Here is a 19,258-nt window from a genome sequence, read left to right as displayed (position 1 = left end):
TTTTAGCTGTAGGAGGAGATAAAACAGCAAGCAGAGTGAAAATGCGACATTCAAGGTACTGTCCCTGAAATAGGGTGTTCACATCAATAGATTTGTTTCATTTGTGCATTTTCATCTACACAAATTTCCTGCTACTAGAAGAATCTGAGCCACCCTTGATTTCTCTTTGTCTCCTTTTCAGCAGAATTTAAGTCCCTGAGACTTTAGCACACTGTGCTACTGGTTTTAAGTTTGTCATAGTTTATATAGGAAAGGAAAGGTATTTGATGGCCTGAGATAAGTGTATCTCTTTGAGGTAGAAGGAGGAAGGTAGAAGAAACATTTTTATAGCTCTGTCTGGAGGTGTTACCTAGATACCCACTTTTGTGGATGATGTGAGTGCTCTTTTCCATAGCAACTTCCAAATATCACATCTATCCTTCTTTTTGATACAGACACTTCATTTTCCTTCCTAAGCTTAATATCTTGATTCACTGGAACATCTTAAAAATACTACTACCTTATTCATATGACTTCAGACACTCTCTTCTACTGCTGCTCCTGCTCCTTCTATGACCCTGCCTTCAGTCTAAGCCTTGATCGCAACCACAGGCTTGCAAGAACATCCGAAGACACCTACACAAATTGCAAGTGTTCTAAAGAAGGAATTCCCAAAGCTTTCTCTCCCCCACCTTCACCTCTCCTAGCATTATTTAAAGTATCAGGTAAGGTTAATCTCACCTTAGAAATAGTTATTTCCAAAAATGTGCCTGTCCTCTGCCAGTTTATATGTGACCATAAACTGAAAATGTTGCACATCTTTGGAATTACTGTATTCAGATGCTAAAAAAGGGCAGGATGGTGGTCCATTTTATAAGCTTTCTAGAGATTTATGGCACTTCTAAGTTTCTATAAGTCTACCTGCACATTGTTTTTAGTGAAGAACTTAGCACTCATTTCTAAAAAGTTGATGGCAACTTGGTGTAAGTTTCTCTTATATTGTAGGGGAAGAAATAAGTTTCCAACCTCCAAGATCATGAACAAAGTATAATAGTTCCCTGAGAACCTGGATCTTGTATCTTTCTATGATTGACCTAAGCCAAAATAGTACTGCCCCTCTTTTGAAGCAGGTGAAACTGAATTCAGTTCTTTGAAAACCAGATTTTACGTATGTCCATTAAGCACAAACCAGTTTTATAGGACATGAGACTTTCTCTTTGGCTAATTAAGTCAATTTAAGCACAGTACTACAATTCAAAAGGCTGATGTTAGCACCACATGCATTAAAAAATACTAAGAATGAGAGCCATATTCATTTGTAGATAAGAGAATCAAGTCTGCTGACCACCACTAACAATGGAAATATGGAGAGATTCCAAATAAGACCAGAATCACGATTACAGAATGAAGAACTTGACAAAAAGTTTACAGTATATGGAATTTAACTCTAGTACATAAAAGCTGAACGTCGTGGGGGGAAGAGCAAGTTCAGTCTTCAACTACATCAGTCTACTGGAAGAAAAAAGAACTAATCTGTTTTCCTTATTCACAATGCAAAGAACAACTAATAAGGGGCTTATAGTTCTGAAACAGAGATTCAAGGTAGACCTCCGGAGAAAGACTTCTAAAAATAAGTATAGTTAAGTACTGAAACAGATGTATTGGGGAGATTATGAAATCAGCATCATTTGAGTCTTTCAAGAACAGTTTAGACAAACTCCAGTTAAGAATGGTTTAGATAGAGTTAATCCTGCCCTGAAGCAAGGGAAACTTGTATTTGATTCTGCCAGGAAGCCGAAGGATGGACCAGACAATCTGTTGAAATCCCTTTCAAAGCATTTCCTACGATAAGGTTTAATGAATGAAAGTTGTAGCTAATTTCATTTAGGTGAGGAATAAAAATCTCTATTTTTAATAGGAAAGATAATTTAATAGTGAACAACTGAAAAATTTGATCTGTGCTATGGTGGATTCTTCATTCATTTTAAATGATTTTTTTAAAGTAAGACTGAACACAGAAATATAAAATAATAACCAATTTCAGTTGTAGCTAGTTGCCCAGAGAAATTAATTACTTCCCAATTCCTATGGCCTATGTTGTGCAGGATGTCACACTGGCTCTAACTGGTTTAATAGTCTAATAATTTAAAGCATTATTATTTATTTTGTTTGCTTTTTCCATTTGTCACATTTATTTATCAAACTGCTTCCTGGCTCTTAGTTTGTGACAGCATGTAAAACGCTCTAAAAATTTCTAGAGATTACAACTTATCCCATATACCCTTTCTAGCCGTTAACGTTTCCACACTTAGTGGTTTATCCACTATGGGTAGGGAAAACAATCCCCTTTTAATGACTGCAGACAGTAGCATAAAAATTGCACTAATGTGTTTGAGGCAAACATCCTTATACTAGTTAAGTTAATGAGGATGTGATTAATGGATATACAGATGAAAGGCATTCTCCACCTCAATGGAAACATCCTTAATTAAGACAGATTTAGGTACTAGGCATTAGCTTGCAAATGGAAGCAAGAACAACGAAGGTACTCAGAACAGTCTCTCTCCTTTCATGCAACGTTTTGACATATTTAAAGAATTACTTGATTTACTCTCTAGTTTGCAGATATGGGGCTACAAGCCTGAGCAAAACAAGAAACCGTACATTAGACAGAGTTGTATTCATCCCCACCTGCCACTGCCTTCCCTAAAGGACAGGGGTATCTACAGCACAGACCAAAGGCCAATTTGCCTTGATTAGTTTAAATGCAGCTCAAGGGCAGCTGGTCCACACAAAAGCAAGAGAAGAAAGGGAAGATGAAGTCCAGCTCCATAGGAATTTGAGTCACTGGGTAATTCAAATACAGCAGATTGTTTATGAAACCTTCTGAAAGAAAAGGTGAATTCCCACTAACTTTATGTGGGCACGGCACCTTCCAATAAAATATTAATTGATACTTTCATTTAAAATATTTGCATGGGCTTATAGAAACTAGACTAAAGATTTGGGTTCCTGAGAGCTGTTCAATGGACTTCTTTATTTCATGAAGTTTGTCTTCATTGGTCTAAGACCTCTTACACAATTATCTCATTTCCCTTGGAGAAAGACATCCCCCTTTTTCCTTATGCCTCCTGCTTGCAACCTGTAAAGGATAGTAAGATAGTAACAATGAAAAATAGGAGGGATAAAAAAGTCTCAACAAGGCACGTTGAAGGATTGCTGTATATGCAGCTGTTACGCAGAACAAGAATTACATCCATCTGTGGTTTAGAGGCCAAAAAAAAGAGAAATAAACTCTTTTAGCCCATGTCTGGGCTTCTTCTAGGGGTTTTAGTCAGTCCAGATCCATTCTGCTACTTCTCTGCAATATCACTTTCACCCTGAGATAATAATGTACAGCAGAAAGTTGTTTTGTCTGCACTTGAGCAACAATTTCAGTTAAATCACAGCATCACTTTTAGGGCTGATTTAATTCAAGATGCAAACAAGAGTGAAGGTTTTAATACTGAGTGAGAGACATTCCAGTTCCACCTGCAGCGATAATTAAGGGAGTGTCTGACAGACAATGGCGAAAAGGGGTTAAAAGCTCACTGCCAATTTTGATACAGACTTTTCATATCACAAGTACTAGTAGAACCAAAGCAAGATGAATATTTGAACTGCTGGCAAACACAAATCAGGTTGAGCAGGGTAAGTGCATCTCCATTTATTATGTAGGGAGCTTAGGAAGGAAGAATATATTTATTGTTAATGGAAAATTCACCTCAAGATATACCAATACTGCTTTTGTTTAGATAAAATTTCTCCTTGGGGAGCCAAACACAAACTTCTGAGCTTTTGCAAAGAATGATATGTATTTTCTGGTTAACTCAGAATGGCTCTCATTTGCCAGCTGATTTTTATTCTGAAGGAGATTCTGCATCTTTACAGGAATGAAACCACAAAAGCTGAGAACAGAAGCCTTCTACCTTCTTTTTGCACCTGTATAAATGATGCATGGAGGTGCAAGACACCATGGAGTTACACACAGTGCTCTTTTTTTTGCCCCTTCTGTAAAATAAAGTGACTTTCAAATTAAAAATAAATTTAATCACAAGTCCAAACACATGCAAGTACTGGCAAGCAATGAGTTGCATCAGCCAGTAAAATTAAATATAAATGTCATCACAAGAAATCCAAACAAATACAAGTACTGGCAAGCAACTGGTCAGCTTTATGAATGAGAAATAGTGTAAAAGCGTTACACTTTTTGCTCCATCTTTGAAACCTGGGATTTATTTCAATTCTGTGTCTGCACAGAAAGGAGGACAAAAAGGTGCAATAAACAACAAACCACATAATCAAGTGCTGAATTTTGAAAGCACCCTGGCTCCAGGATAACAGAAATCCACGCTTTCTAATTGACAAGGCAAAAAGGTCACTTCTAACTCAAATCCAGACATGTCGGAACATACACTCATAAATATATTTATACAAATACATATATATATCCTTTTGTTTCTTTTCTCACATGATTAATCACATAACATGGCATCACATACAACACAGTGGGTAAACTTGATGGAAGAAGAATATAAAGGACAAAAATTAACCATTAGTTTTACTGAGTAACACAAACTCATAATGAGGACTACAAAGAAAAATACAAATTTTTTTGCCAAATCTCAGTGGTCACAGGGAATTCTAAAGGATAAATCAAGGATATTAAAAAAAATCAAAGCTTCAGTGATTCTGATGAAATATGCTTGAGGCCATTTTAATATCTCTCGCAAAATGGGTTGAGGAGGAAAAATTACCATTCTGGAGCAATCTGAATGGATGAACAAACAAAATTACCACCTGGAAACATCTTGCATAGCCTTTATTACTGCAATAGCAGCAATAATACTATTAAATAAATACACAATCTTCTATGGATATTCATATTTAAAAGAGTCAATATCCAGTACTTTTTCACCCTGCTCCATATCCCTTTATTGCCATTTTAGTAGGAAGGAAAAAAGCCTTAAAAACTGAATCCTGTTCGGATGACCAGTTTCAGATCATTATGAGCAACACAAATGAGAAGGCCATGACTAGGGAGCAACTTTGAAGGAAAGAAGAGAATAAAATGTTATGCTCTGTCATCTCTTCACCAGTCCTCTTAAACAAGCAATAAATTTAAGTTATATTCAGGAATACAAACTAAAGCCCTTAAATAAGATTTCATAGAACACAAACTGGACATTTAGGGCTTCGGATGCAGAGGAACAATGTGAAATAAAGAAATAAACACATTCTGGAAAATGGAAAGTAATGCAAGAAAATCGGAACAGTACAATATATTTTTATGTTCTCAGAGGTGATGGTGTGAGGGTAGAATCAATAAAAGGTGGTTTCAAAACAGACGTTACAGTTCAATTCAGTTCCATCAGGACTCCATATGCTTCAGTGGACAGAAACAAAAATGCTTTAGGATGAGATCATTCAAACCACCATGTTATTTTCATTGTTTTCCACTTAGACCACTTAAGTCATTAAGGTTTTGCTAAGCTTGCTAATAGTTCTGAATTCTGGACTGAGTGGAGAATCACCACAATGCCCTCTAAGATCCTGAAGGCAACAGCCCCAAATGAGGCAGACACCATTTACTCCAAGTGGAATGAACTACAAAATACAAAACTAATTGACAGCTGTTAGCCTTTCCTTAGTATGCAGCTACAGACAAAACTTCCTGACTGCTGCTTTCTTCACCTGATAAATTGTTCCAGTAGATTCTCCTTAGCATACCAGAAAACAGCAAATTAGCTAAAAGCAACCAAAAGTCTTCCAGACAATCTTCTTGGAAGATACCCTAAACAGAAGAAATACTGCACAATAAGACTTTTTTTTTTTCTATAAATATATTAACACTGAACCACATTTTGAAAAAAAAAAAAAGAAAAGGTAATTTTACAATTTAATGTTGTTTTACATTACATGCACACACATTTTACTTCCACAATATATAGAGATAACAGTGTTGGCATGTAAGAAGGTAAATCCAAGTACAGAAGCTACATCTTTGCCTAAATCTGACCTGTATGGAATCCCAAAAGTTTAGGAAGGATGGTAAGAAGGGGAGGAATGTGGGCTCAATTCTTAGTGACAAGCCTTTATCTTAGATGTTTTTTGTGTTTTTTTTTAATGAGGATTTTTATGATGATTCCTTTTTATCAACCTAGAGTTAAGTGATCTTTTATGACAATGGTGCTAAAAGATAACATTTTCCTGAAATAAATTAGTTGAAACTGTTAACAGTTTTGGGCCTCTCATCATAAGAAGGACATTGAGGTACTAGAGAGAGTGCAGAGGAGGTGACGAAGCAGATGAGGGGGCTGGAGCACAAGTCTGATGAGGAGTGGTTGAGGGAACTGGGGGTGTTTAGCCTAGAAAACAGGAGACTGAGGGGAGACCTTATCACTGTCTACAACTGCCTGAAAGGAGGTTGTAGCATGGGGGGGGTGGTCTCTTCTTCCAAGTGATAGGACAAGAAGAAATGGCCTCCGGTTGCACCAGGGAAGGTTTAGATTAGATATTAGGAAAAAATTCTTCCCAGAAAGGGTTGTTGGGCATTGGAACAGGCTGCCCAGGGCAGTGGTGGAGTCACCATCCCTGGAGGAGTTTAAAAGGTGTTTAGATGAGGTTCTTAGGGACATGGTTTAGTACTAGAGTCAGGTTAGGTTACAGTTGGACTCAATGATCCTGAGGGTCTCTTCCAACCGCAATGATTCTATGATTCTACGATAACAGCATTAAGAGTCTGGTAAGAGGGATTCCAGTTCAAATGTGCATAAAGTGACATAGGAGAGACTTTAGGTTCCTTTGCGTAAGGTTCGATCTGTAAGGTAATCATCCTCGTTTATATTTGGCTTGACAAACTGCAAAAGCTACCTCTTTGTGATGGAGAGTACTTGAAGGATACAGTCTGCAATGATTTCTTTCTAGGTTTCTGTGTTGTTAGTAGATTAGAGAAGGAGCAGCAGAGGCTGGAGGACCTTCAGTAGAGACTCCCTTTGCTAAATGACTTGTTTTCTGCAAAAGTTGCAGATTTTGAGCCCCCAAGTCTGGAAGTTTTGCTGAAGGATGTACAGGACAGGTGGATTCAGTGACAAGCAGGTATGTTCTCTTTCCTTTCCTTTTCTTTCCCTTCTTCATTTAGACAAAAGATAATACAGTGATAAATCAGCAAAAATGCTGGAAGGATTTTTTTTTTCCTCCCTCCTTCCTTCTTGTTTGCTCCATTATTTACAGCTCTGTTCTGCAGAGCAGAAACCCAGCATTAAATTCTGGGTTAAATCTTCAGTCTGTACTATCCAGATGGATTTAAATTAGAAAATAAACAAAAAGAAGATAACTTACTTTCTATTAAATAAGACTTCCATTTCCTCATCTCAGACATGAGATCTCCAGTTCTGGATGCAGCTTTTGAGAACTAGTAAGTAGTAATGAAGAAATGGAAGAAAGAGTTACATACAGAGATACAGGGAGACAGAAGAGAACTAAATGTTTACTGATAGAGTATGACTGCAAAAAGTTTCAGGTTGAAGGGCATGTAAGAAACGAGAAAATATAATAAATAAGAAAACTGAGGAACCCCTTCCCGTACTTTTACAACAAAACTGCTATCTAAAGATGTGCGTCTATGCTACAATATCTACTCTGAGGTAAATTCTTAAAGGAGGTAAGACATTTCTTAACCCTGATGAATTTAAAGCAAGGAGATCAAGAAAGGTGAAAGGGTTGATGTCAGCTAAGTAGCTGAGGTAATACACAACAATGCCTGGTCTCCTCTATGAATATGGAGCATCTTGATGCAAAAAAGAAAATCTTAACCTGTTTTAAAGAGATAAAGCTCAAGATGAGGTCCTTTCAAAGACCTGTGTTACTAACTAGAGAGGCCAAGCAGTTTTTGAAAAGCAGGTTCTTTTCTAAATTAAAAGGACACATAGATACTTCTCCACAGGAAATAATGGTTAATAAAGGACCTAATTATCTGCATTACATACAAAAGGATGAACAGCTTGTTCATTACTTCTGAAAGAATAAGTCACAATATATGCAATACCTAATGCATCTAGCAGTCAGTCTGGAAAGGACATTTTTAGTATCTTATCACAGATTCTCAGCAATGATGAAGTATCCTGAAGACATTTACTTGTACAGGCAATAACCCAGGCAACAAGGAAAACAAACAGCAGACAATAAATCAGAACTAAATTCAAATCTGAAAAATGTGCTTACAATAACGAATGCTGTGCTTGAAGTAAATGAATTTGAAGGACTCCTACACAGACTACTGAAAAGAAAACATTAGAGCAATATTTCAAATCAGTAACGTTTAACAAAAAGATATATTCTTTGTTTTGTGATATACTCTAAATGTATACATATTTAGAAGATCTCATGTGGTAGTCATTAGGTAAGGATAGAAACTATTATATATGAGATATCCAACCATATGAAGGAGGTTGTGGAGTCTCCTTCCTTAGAGATTATCATAACTGGCAGGTGGGTTCCACTGCAATAGCCTTTGAAGCTTCTGTAGCTTTTAAGGTCTCGTATCTGACCAAGCAATGTCAAAAGAAGCAAAGAAGAATCAAGCTGTACAGTGTAATTTTAACTTTTCAATCACATACAGCAGGGTCATAGTCGTCAATTAAGTGTGCATAAAAGAGGTACTTGTCAGCATTGCTGACTCAAAATCATGGTGATCTTCTCAGAAGCCCATAATTTGGTTAGTTGTTTTGTTTTATTTTGTTTTGTTTTGTTTTTTTTCCAATTTTAAAGCTGAGGATTGAACATATTTTAGGTCAAAGTAAAAAAGAATATTTTGGAACTGTGAAGATTTAGAAAAACTAAAGAGCCTGGTTGGATACTTGAAGATAGAAAAGGCAAACCCTACAGCAGTTTGTAAAAGAGCATTTGATTCTGCCACATATTATATCTTTGCCTGAATTATGGGACAGATTGTCAAAGCCAGGGGAAAAAATAAAAAAAAGCCACAACAAAATGTAAGAATTACTGCTCCAATGTTCAGTACATTTCAGAGCAGTGCTGATCATTTCCTTTCCACGAAGTGCTTCTGTCAGTACCCTCTAATTCTGGGATATGTACCTCCCTGTAGTCCAAAGCACCATGCAATATGCACCTTTTCATACATTCATACATATTCTATAACTTCATATAATGGATATGGGGTTAATTACGGAATAGTTTCCTCTAATAAATCAGATCCATTAATTGCTATGGAACACAATCCAAAGTGCGTGCATATTTCTGTTAAGATTACAAAAATTCATTTAGAAAACTTTTCTAATCTATTCATTATGTATTAACAGTTTAGAAACTTCTTATAAAATGTTTTCAAGCATCACACAAAATGAACAATTTCTTAGGGTAGCAAGGCACAGCACATCTGTGTAGCTATTTCAGAACCTTAAAAAAATTTGAACCATTAAGAAAAGGGATTTGGAGTCACTATTGGGGCAGAGTAGGATGGGGTAAAGTGATCCCAGATCTGAAGGATTCCTGGAAATTCTGTGATCTACAAGCTCTGCCCTCTAACACTCTTCCCGTTCCCTTGCCCTTTCATTCCCCCTTTCCCTTCCAACAAAATTAAGAAAATGTTGATACTCTATTAGAGGCATGGAGGATACTTGCATATGATACTATGAGTGACCTGAAGATCAAATTCCTCGTCTAGTCTCACAAAACTGTTTCCCTCAGAAACAAAACAGCTTCACACACAGACATGTGCTCACATACCATTAAAAAAACAAACAAAAAAAACCAAAACAAGAAATATTTGCTCATTCTCTGGAAAATTCTGAAAACTAACAAACGGTAAAGCAGAAACACCTTTTTCAAGCAAGATTTCAAGACATACTTCTCAATAAAGCGAACGTGGGAATTTTCTGGTCAGCAAAATACTATGAAAATGGTCAAGCTAAGTACCTGAAATTGCAACAAATACTAGCAAACCCCACATTTAAAAAACACATTCACTAACTCATGTATAGGATGCCTTTCTTTTCCTTTCTTATATTACTATGTGAAAGTAATGCAATCTACATGACTTTGAAAAAGCATAAAATCTATTAAGATATGAATACTAAATCTTACTTTGTCACCGTGTCTTATAATACAGAATAGCGCTGCTTTCAGAAGAAAATGTAAAGACATAAAGTGCTATTTCTGACAAACAATGATCTGGAGGTACTTTCAGATTAGTTTGCAGAGCTACAGCATACAGCTTTGAATTACATATATAGCAATTTAGTGCTTCAATTCAGTTGAGCTATAAAGCATAGTGATTCTATAGTCATTGTTTAACAAAAAAAGAGGAATTTTTTTTTATTATTATTTTTTTTTTACTATGGAAGAAAGGTACATTTTGAACTCAATACCAGCTCGAAGAAATAGGCTGCCAAATTATAAATCTTAACCAGGGACAGAAGAACAACTGAAGGCACAGACACAAAATTGTCTCAAGATTCCTTCGTTTTTGTAGAGAATTGATTCAGCTTGCCTTGATAAATCCCTAATGTAGTGTGGAAATGGGTTTACTAGACATATAGTGCATCATCTGGTTACCTGCCAAGGAATTTAACTCACTGGGAATCCTATTCAGTGTCGATTTTGAAGTCCCACTGAAACTAAATGCCTGTTAGCTTAAAGGGTCAAATAAGCGAGATGTGTCAACAGGATTTCGGTTATTTTCACTCACTACCAAATTCTTTTTGTTTTGTGTGTGTGCCTGGGTCGGAAGAGAGGCACAGGTACTAGTTAATCCCTGTTAATTGTATGCTGGTAGGATAAGAAGCGTTTAACCTCTAGTTGTCAGCTCAAAGGATGTCTGGGTCGATAGGAGTCAGAAGTCCTTTAGTACCTGATGGCTGCTGGATGATGTGAATGAAATAACAATGGGTGCATCCTCTTTCTGAAGCACAAGCCAAGCTTATCACAGGAAGGGTAAAGAGGTTTATTTTAAAGAGCTCTACAGAGTAAGCTCCCAAGAGCACCGAGGTGCTTGGTAAACTTAAAGGTAGCAAAACATGCTTGTATCTGCTGTGCTTGTGTGAAACACAACCATGCTCTCCAAATCTGTGTGCATCCTACAATGGTCTGCTGCACTGCTCTTTGTGGTAAATTAGAGGGCATTTATTTGATATTAGGCATTAAAGGCATGTCCTGATCACTTTGAGTGTGTTCAGAAGCCTCCCCGGTACAGAGGAGAAAAAGGACTGTCAGACAGGCATGAATGACTAAAGCTCACCATCCACCTTTGCCATAGATTTCTTGTGTACATCATAGGAGTCGCATAGGGTTAGATTCATTTTTACACCTCTGATGTGTATTAACATCTACGTTTCAGAAATTTGCTCAATTATCTCTTTCATGTGGAAGCACACATACTTCATGGCCATGACTCTCTAAAAATGGTGAGAGAACAATCAATCCTCTCAGAAATCAGAATAAAAAAAAAATATTTTATCAGTTGCAAGAAGTCTTCCAGAAATAACCAACAGGAAACACTAAGCACAGTGGGATCCTCTTTTGCTTGTATGTATCTCAGTGATGGTTGCCAGGACAAGTCTCCCTTTTATAAAGGAATTAGCCATGGTGGTGTGTAAAGCTGTGCCAACACCTCATAGGACTCATACGAGGAGCAGCTGAGGGAACTGGGGCTGTTTAGCCTTAAGAAAATGAGCCTGAGGGGAGACCTTATCGCTGTCTACAACTGCCTGAAAGGAGGTTGGAGCATGGAGGGTGTTCATCTCTTCTCCCAAGTAACAAGTGGTAAGACAATAGGAAACGGCCTCGAGTTTCGCCAGGGAGATTTAGATTGGATATTAGGAAAAAATTATTCACGGAAAGGGTTGTCAGGCATTGCAATAGGCTGCCCAGGGCAGTGGTGGAGTCACTGAAGATGTTTGAAAGACATTTAGATGAGGTTCTTCGGGACATGGTTTAGTGCCAAAGTTATGTTATGGTTGGACTGGATGATCCTGAGGGTCTCTTGCAACCAAAATTATTCTGACTTAGGTGCCACTTCACTCAGAAATCTAGTGAGATTTGGCATATAAGAATGTAATTTGCATGCACTTACAGTTGTACTATATAGATTTTCAAACAGAGCACCGATTTATCTGATGAAAGAAAATGTGGGCGTGATGAAGTGTTATGATTTTATGCACATGTGTTGCACCATTACACAATGCTGCACTTTCAAAACTTAGCTTGTGCGCTTACTTCATGTACTCGTACACACTTAAATTGTGATTTTTTTAATGAGTACCCTTTTTTAAGGCTTATGGCTGTTGATACATTTTCTCTTGACCTCCACATAGCAGTCTAAAATGACTTCAGAACACTTGGAAAAATCAGCCGCTTAATTATTAAAACAACTCCCTTGTTTTTAACTGTTCTAGCCTCTCTAATGCTAAAGGCAAACCTTCCCTGTGCTTCCATGGGAGCAAAGTTAAAATTCAGAAGAGCACACTGGAAAAATCTCACTCCAGCTGGGGGTTGTTCTACAATAACTTTGTCACATACCGAATGAATTTATCTTGTGTACAGGTGTATAGCATGCATTATACAACCTCCACGTACAACAGGGTCACCAGTGAGATAACTTGGGGGAAAAAAAGGTCTAGGAAAGCCAGCAGGAAAAAAAATAAAAATGTGATTCAAATCACATCATTCTAAGAAGCCTTTTACATAGTGGTAATTCATCTTCACACCAAAGTGTCTAGAAGAAAATAATTTCATTTTCTCTGCTTTTAACAGTGGTATTGATACAGCACATAACTGTTAATTTGCCTCCATTTCTGAGAACATTTCTCATGGGTGAGACAGTGAGCTCCAGCATCTCTATGGGCATCTCTACCAGTACCAACCAAGGAACAGGGCAAACAGACAACACAGTATCTGGTGACAAAGGAACACAAAACGTTGTCTAGTCTCACTTGATTTAGTAGTTCTCCAAAATACTAGTTGTAGCCCTCATCTACATCCGGAGGATTGATTCTTATCAATAAGAACAGCATGGTAACAGGTACTAAGTGCTGAACTTAGAATGTTCAAGAAAGTTCAAGAGCTGAATGGGATATACAAAAAGAGCTTCCCCCTCTCAGTTAATACATGTTCTCAGAGCTGTATGGGAACGTCTATAACACAGCTACATGTCCTTTAACTAAGCTGCAAAATGCAGTATCTAAGAATAACAATATTTAACTCCTTTCCTGACAGCAAAGCTGGAGCAGGTTCTAATACTGCACAACCTATACATTAGTCTGTGAATTATTCCATAGATTCCTTAGGGTAAAAAGTTGTTTTATACAACTAACTGTATAAAAAAATAAAAGTTTCTCTTAAGATCAATTTCCAGTAATTTCCATCTGATCATTTATATATTTTACACGGTGATAAGAGCTAGACCTGTTATTCACACGTCTGATGTTCAAATATGTAATGCGACCTGAAATTCTTTAATGTTGTTTGACATGTGACACCTTCTGAAGGAAATATGTGTATGTGCTGGGAGAAACAACAGAGATCAAAACACATTTGAATTTCTGTTTGGATTTATGAACCTTTGTCTACTAGAGCAGCCCCCTCTGGCACTTACTTATCCCTGGATAATGGAAAGAATCAAACAATATGTACAAGTGAAACAGGAATTTGCAGTGATTTTCAGCCATATACAAATATGGACTTCATTAATCGCTCTCTGCATATATCTCATGGGTGGAAGGAAAACTCAGCTTAAGAAAATCACCTCCTTTGTGCAGGTTTCAGTTTATTTTCAGAAAGACTGTGGCTGATAGGAAAATCACAGATTTATGTTAAAGAAAAAGAAAACTGTAATGTAATTATTAAAAAAAAAAAAATAGCAGATGTCCTCTTTTACATTTTTTCTGCATAAGGAAAGCAATGAGAATTTGACAACAGATCTATGTTAGATTTCAAGTGTTGCAGTTAATGTCCTGACCAAATAGACTGTAGTGCTGCTACTCATCACCAGGTGAATAAGGGAAAGAAATAGCATGATTTTCCACTGTGATACAGTGCTATGCACATGTCCATGTATCTTCTCTGCAAATGTTTGTCCTTCTGGGAAGAAAATCAGTAAAGTTCTGGCTCACCACCACAGCCCTTTCCTGACATCCCTGTCAAGGACACCTGAAGAACATGAGGTTTGTTTTTATGCTTCCTTTGGACAGCGTGTTCATAAGCTCATCTGTGATGGTTTGAAGATCATCTCAGCTATAATGGCAGTAATAACAGTAATGATTAATATGATGTAACTATCATCCTTGTGTGTCCCTTTAAGCTCAGGATGTTCTATGATTCAGATGCAGAGGGTTGCCTCCTCACATGGTCAATATACTGCCAATATCAAAGCAGGTTTAATTCCCCTCCTTGTTTAACCTGAAGCAGAAGTATCTAGAAAAAAAGTGTAAGTAGGAACTAGAATAACCTCAGGGTTAGACTGATCTCTAACTTCTACTACTTGTATCTGAGAGCAGCCTGTAAGTACCTCCTGTAAGTGCCAACAGAGTGCTTGAAAGCACAAAGTAAATACTATATTTAAGAATTTTTAAAGAATCTGATTCCTGTTTCTCCAATAGGAATGAGCCTCTCGATTGCAGTCATCTTGACTTCCTTATTGACATCAAAGCAGAAGTCTCAAACTATTTTTCCCTTTTGGTTAACTATGTTTTTGTAACCTCCCCTCCCAATAATCACAATCAGTGGATTAATTGCTTCTCTGTTAAACCACTACAACATATTCCAAGGTGATTAATGATGAAGATGACCAGAAATCCCAGTGTGTTGCCTGACAGGAAGACGAACAGATGACTTAAATTTATAGGTCACCCTCTAGTCTGCTGTCAGTCTGATTCTGATTAAAGTACAGTACAGAATATAGGACCCTATAAAACTATCCATAATCACTTAGTCCATTTATAACTCTGTAGGATTTAGCCTCATATAGGCTTTGCAGCAAAAAAACTTTCCATCTATTCTGATTGTACTTTGTGAGAGGAATTAAATACATTGAAATTGATTAGTGCCTGGTCTGTTTTCTATGTACATGGAGTCATAAGTTTGAAATGGGAAGAAATTATCTTCAATGCTGAGCCATTTAGTTAATGCTTTTTTCACTGCTGGACTTTTCTTTTGCTGTAGAACTTCTTTATTTCTTCAGCAAAAGTCTGAATTGGCTCAGCTATGTCCTTTCTATAATCACAGTTGTTCACTCAGTCCAGGAAGTTGATCAAACCTGAAAAAAACCTCTTAAAATAGGAGGATTCAAAATATCTTTTACAATAACTATCCGAATATAAGTCCCCAACACTTCACAAATCTACGCAAAGTATCATATTCCTGCATAATCTAGAACTGGAAAAGTTCCACTACTTTGGGAATCTTTTAAAATAACAGGAAAACTAAACCCACATTATCCATTCCTGGGATTACAGTCCTACAACCCATGAGTTAAGAACATCTTGCTCTAGGTTCCATAATTGCTCTGCTTATCCCCAAACGTCTTTAATTTTTCTTCTTTTCCATTTTCTTCTGTCATTATATGACATAGTTTATGGCATTTTATGTAATATCCAATTTTTTTGCATGACAGTTGAAACCTTACAAGGAAGATTAGATTTACATATACCTGAGAAGTTACCTCTGAGACTCAGAGGGTTTTATGTAAAATGAAGGAAAGCTTCTTTTTGAAAAGGATTCATATATTTAATGGTCTACAAATCCCCCAGCCTGCAAAATCATGCTGTTAATTAAAAGATCTTTAGGATAAAACAGCAACATCCCTCCTCCTTCTTTGTTGTTGTTTTTTTTTTAAGTTCATTTGTTATCTTGAACAATTGTAAAACTTGAAGAGAGCTTTGGGAAATACAACTTTAAGTACCTTGGAGCCAATGAGGTGAAAACTTTTTATGCAGTGGCCGCAAAAGTATCAACTCAGCCATGTAAATTGTCTAAAATAGACATTAAACGAGTGCTCTAAGTAGCCATATCCAGAGCAAGAATTGCAAGTTGGCTGAATTCAGGCAGAATGTGTAAGATTATGGATAAAGCACTTTGTAAGGTGTACGAATCAATGAATTAAGCAGTTAATGTACTGTTGGCCTCATGAATATGAAGTCTGGTCAGAAGAGGAAATGGGGAAGAGGGTGGATTAAATAAACTTGATGGAGAAATAAATTTGTGGCGAATTATATACTCGGATATATTGAACCACGGAAATCAATAACGTACTACCCTGGCAATGAAGACAACTGATAGAATACTAGCAAAAACCAGCTCTAATTGAGTAAGCATTAAAAAAACGCCTCGTTGGAGAGAAATGAACGGCAAGAGGTAATAAGCAGCACAAAAGAAAAAGCTAAGGGAATAGTAAGGAGGTATAAGGCATTGTCTGGGCTGATTGTGAAGCAGGGCTGAGTGATAAAAGGGTCATCTGGCATGCTGAGAAGGCAAAACGGGGTCTGAGAATAGGAAGCTAATGAGTAGTGTAGATCACAGCCGATAAGAAGATAAATGGAGGGGTGATAACACAGGCAGCCAGGGAGAGCATTAGCATAAAGAGGTGATAATAGTATGCAATTGGGAAAGGAGACTGTAAAATTTTCAAGATAAAACTGATAATAAACAAGTACCCATCTACTTGACTGGAAAGAAAAGGAAGGAAAAATCTTTGCATGTGCACAGACTTCAAAGAATTTAAGTATCGCGTGAAGATCATAATGTTTCAAACTCAATACTGTAAACAGGTAAGTCAGGTCTTGATTTAAGCAGAAACGGGTCTTGCTACAAGCAGCATCTCTGTGCAAAGCCATAATGTCAGAAAGAATCCACAGCTGGTTGGTGTTCTGGAACATTAAGACTCCTTTGAATATTGGGCCAGGTGTGATCTCAGCTGCTCTACAGCCACCCCACATATAACCCTGATCATTCTCCATTTTGACCGTGGTAGATGAATATCAAATTGTACACTAAAAGACCAACTGGTTAAAACTGTTGTTAAGTCCTTGCTATATTTTGACTGTTTGCAGCATATTTGAGGTATACAATTATCTCATGGAATACTAAAAGCAACAGGTCTTACAGAAAAAGTAAAAAATAAATTAAAATAAATTTTTAAAATCACACAACCCAACCACTTCCATATTCCAATAAAAAAATGTTGAATCCCACTCAGAAGATATATGAATGAATCATTAAAAAAAGAGATAAACGATAAAAAACCACACCACACCACTGGAAATAGTCACTTAAGTCTGAATCAAACACTGAAATTTAGGCAGTTGTCTTATAAAGCCAAATTTCCTTTTCTCACATACACATGCCACTTGAGCTTGACATTCAAGGATAAATGAACAAATTCCTGAACGACCACTATAGTTACTGTCTCACCTCCTAAAAACTTAATTCTTGCAAACCAACCAATATCTGTGGGACACATTAGCATTGCTGGGATGAAATTATCCTTCTTGCTGCCATACCATTCAAAGAGATAAGTGATTTAAATTCAAACATTCCTCCCAAGACTAAATCCATTCCAGATCATTAAATTCACAAAAAATGATAATGAAGTGCACATGAATTCAGGTGGGGAGTATTTCTGAGTTATCAGCACTAATCCTCTCCTCTTTTGACAACAGGTATAAGACCTTTGCCATTGAAATCACAGCAAAATTCAAAATAATTTTGAGGAAGGTAGGTCAAACACTGTGCATGTTTTAAAGTATCCCTAATAAAAATACTTTACTACACTATCATTTTGTGGATCATTATTTAAGCATATAACCATGCAGGTAAGAATATTTTGACATTTACAGAAAGAGTTTGATCACCTGTAGCCAGTGATTTGAAGAATAAAGGGAGTCACACTAAAGCAGGAGAGCTATATCAACAATTATTCTGTTTTTTATTTTATCAAATATTCAGATATCTCAGGTACATCTCCCATGCTCTCTGACACCATTTGCTATTCACCAGTTACCTACCTTTTCCAACAGTTGCAATTCAATCCAATGGTTATGTTTTCTTATATGTAAGTTGAGACACCAAAGGTCAAACTTTGGCTTTGCAGCAAACGTTGACGTTATCAAATACGAAGAATGTAATTTCATTAAACAAATAGAGAGGCATGTGAATGTGGACATATATATATACATATATATATATAAAAGCTAACTCAAGATAAATTTAAAGATTGTTTAAATTGGTTAAATTTAAAGATTGTTACATTTTGTATTACAGCAGCCTCTATGTGTCCAAAAAGATATTTTAATCCAATTGCATCAGGCCTTTTTAAAGAAAGTGAAACTCCTCTGCCCTGGGTGATCTTAAAAATCTAAATAAAGACAAGTAAAAAGTGGGGAGAAAACACAGAGATTTGCAAATTCCTGGTGAGAGCACACAAGCAGGACTCCCTTGTTTTTACTTCACTATGTAAAAACATAGTTTAAATTCAAAGTTACTATCATAATCAATAGGTAGAGAAAAGCAAACCACATCTCAAATGTAGATGTCTTAGGACAAAGGAACTGTCCCCTTGAAGTACTCAGGGCAATCACTTCAGAGACATCTAATGTATAGATTCCTCTTCAAAAAAGATGAATTTAGCCCCAGCTTCCCACCGCCCTAATCCAATGCCCTACCAGCTAGACAATTCAGCTTCTCCTCATGACATTTCTTTGATTTTATAAAGTTAGGGTAAGATGATAAGCGTTTTGGAAGAGTGAGTTCCCTCAGGTTGTTCCTTTAGGTATGAGCAAACTGTCTATATGTTTTATTCAATTATATTCAGTTAGTGCTGTGCTATGGACAATCTGCAAAGGCTACCACAGTTATTGATTGATTACTTCGATAGACTGACAAAGGGTATTTCTCACCCTCAGACAGACCAATTCCACTGAACATGCTCCAGTAATTTTCTGCAGAAATAGGGTTTGTGTATGAGGGTATTGGTATACTTTATTTTTCTTTACTTTATTAAACCCATATTTAATACTAGAAAATCCCAGCTGCTGGTGCATTCCAGTTAATACACAGGATCATTTCCATTTGAGTGTTGAATCAGATATTACCCACCAAAGCTATTAAAATCTCATTGATATCACTATAATCAGCATTCCAGATTAGTAATGAGACTAGGGAACCAGTGAACAATTAGACCTTAAGGTACATGTGCCTCCCTGCATTTCAAATTATGTTTCTGGGTTTA

Source organism: Nesoenas mayeri (genome assembly GCF_963082525.1).
Source record: "Nesoenas mayeri genome assembly, chromosome: 4".
NCBI lineage: Eukaryota > Metazoa > Chordata > Aves > Columbiformes > Columbidae > Nesoenas > Nesoenas mayeri.
The sequence above is the reverse complement of the archived record's forward strand: the minus strand, read 5'-3'. Positions refer to the sequence as shown.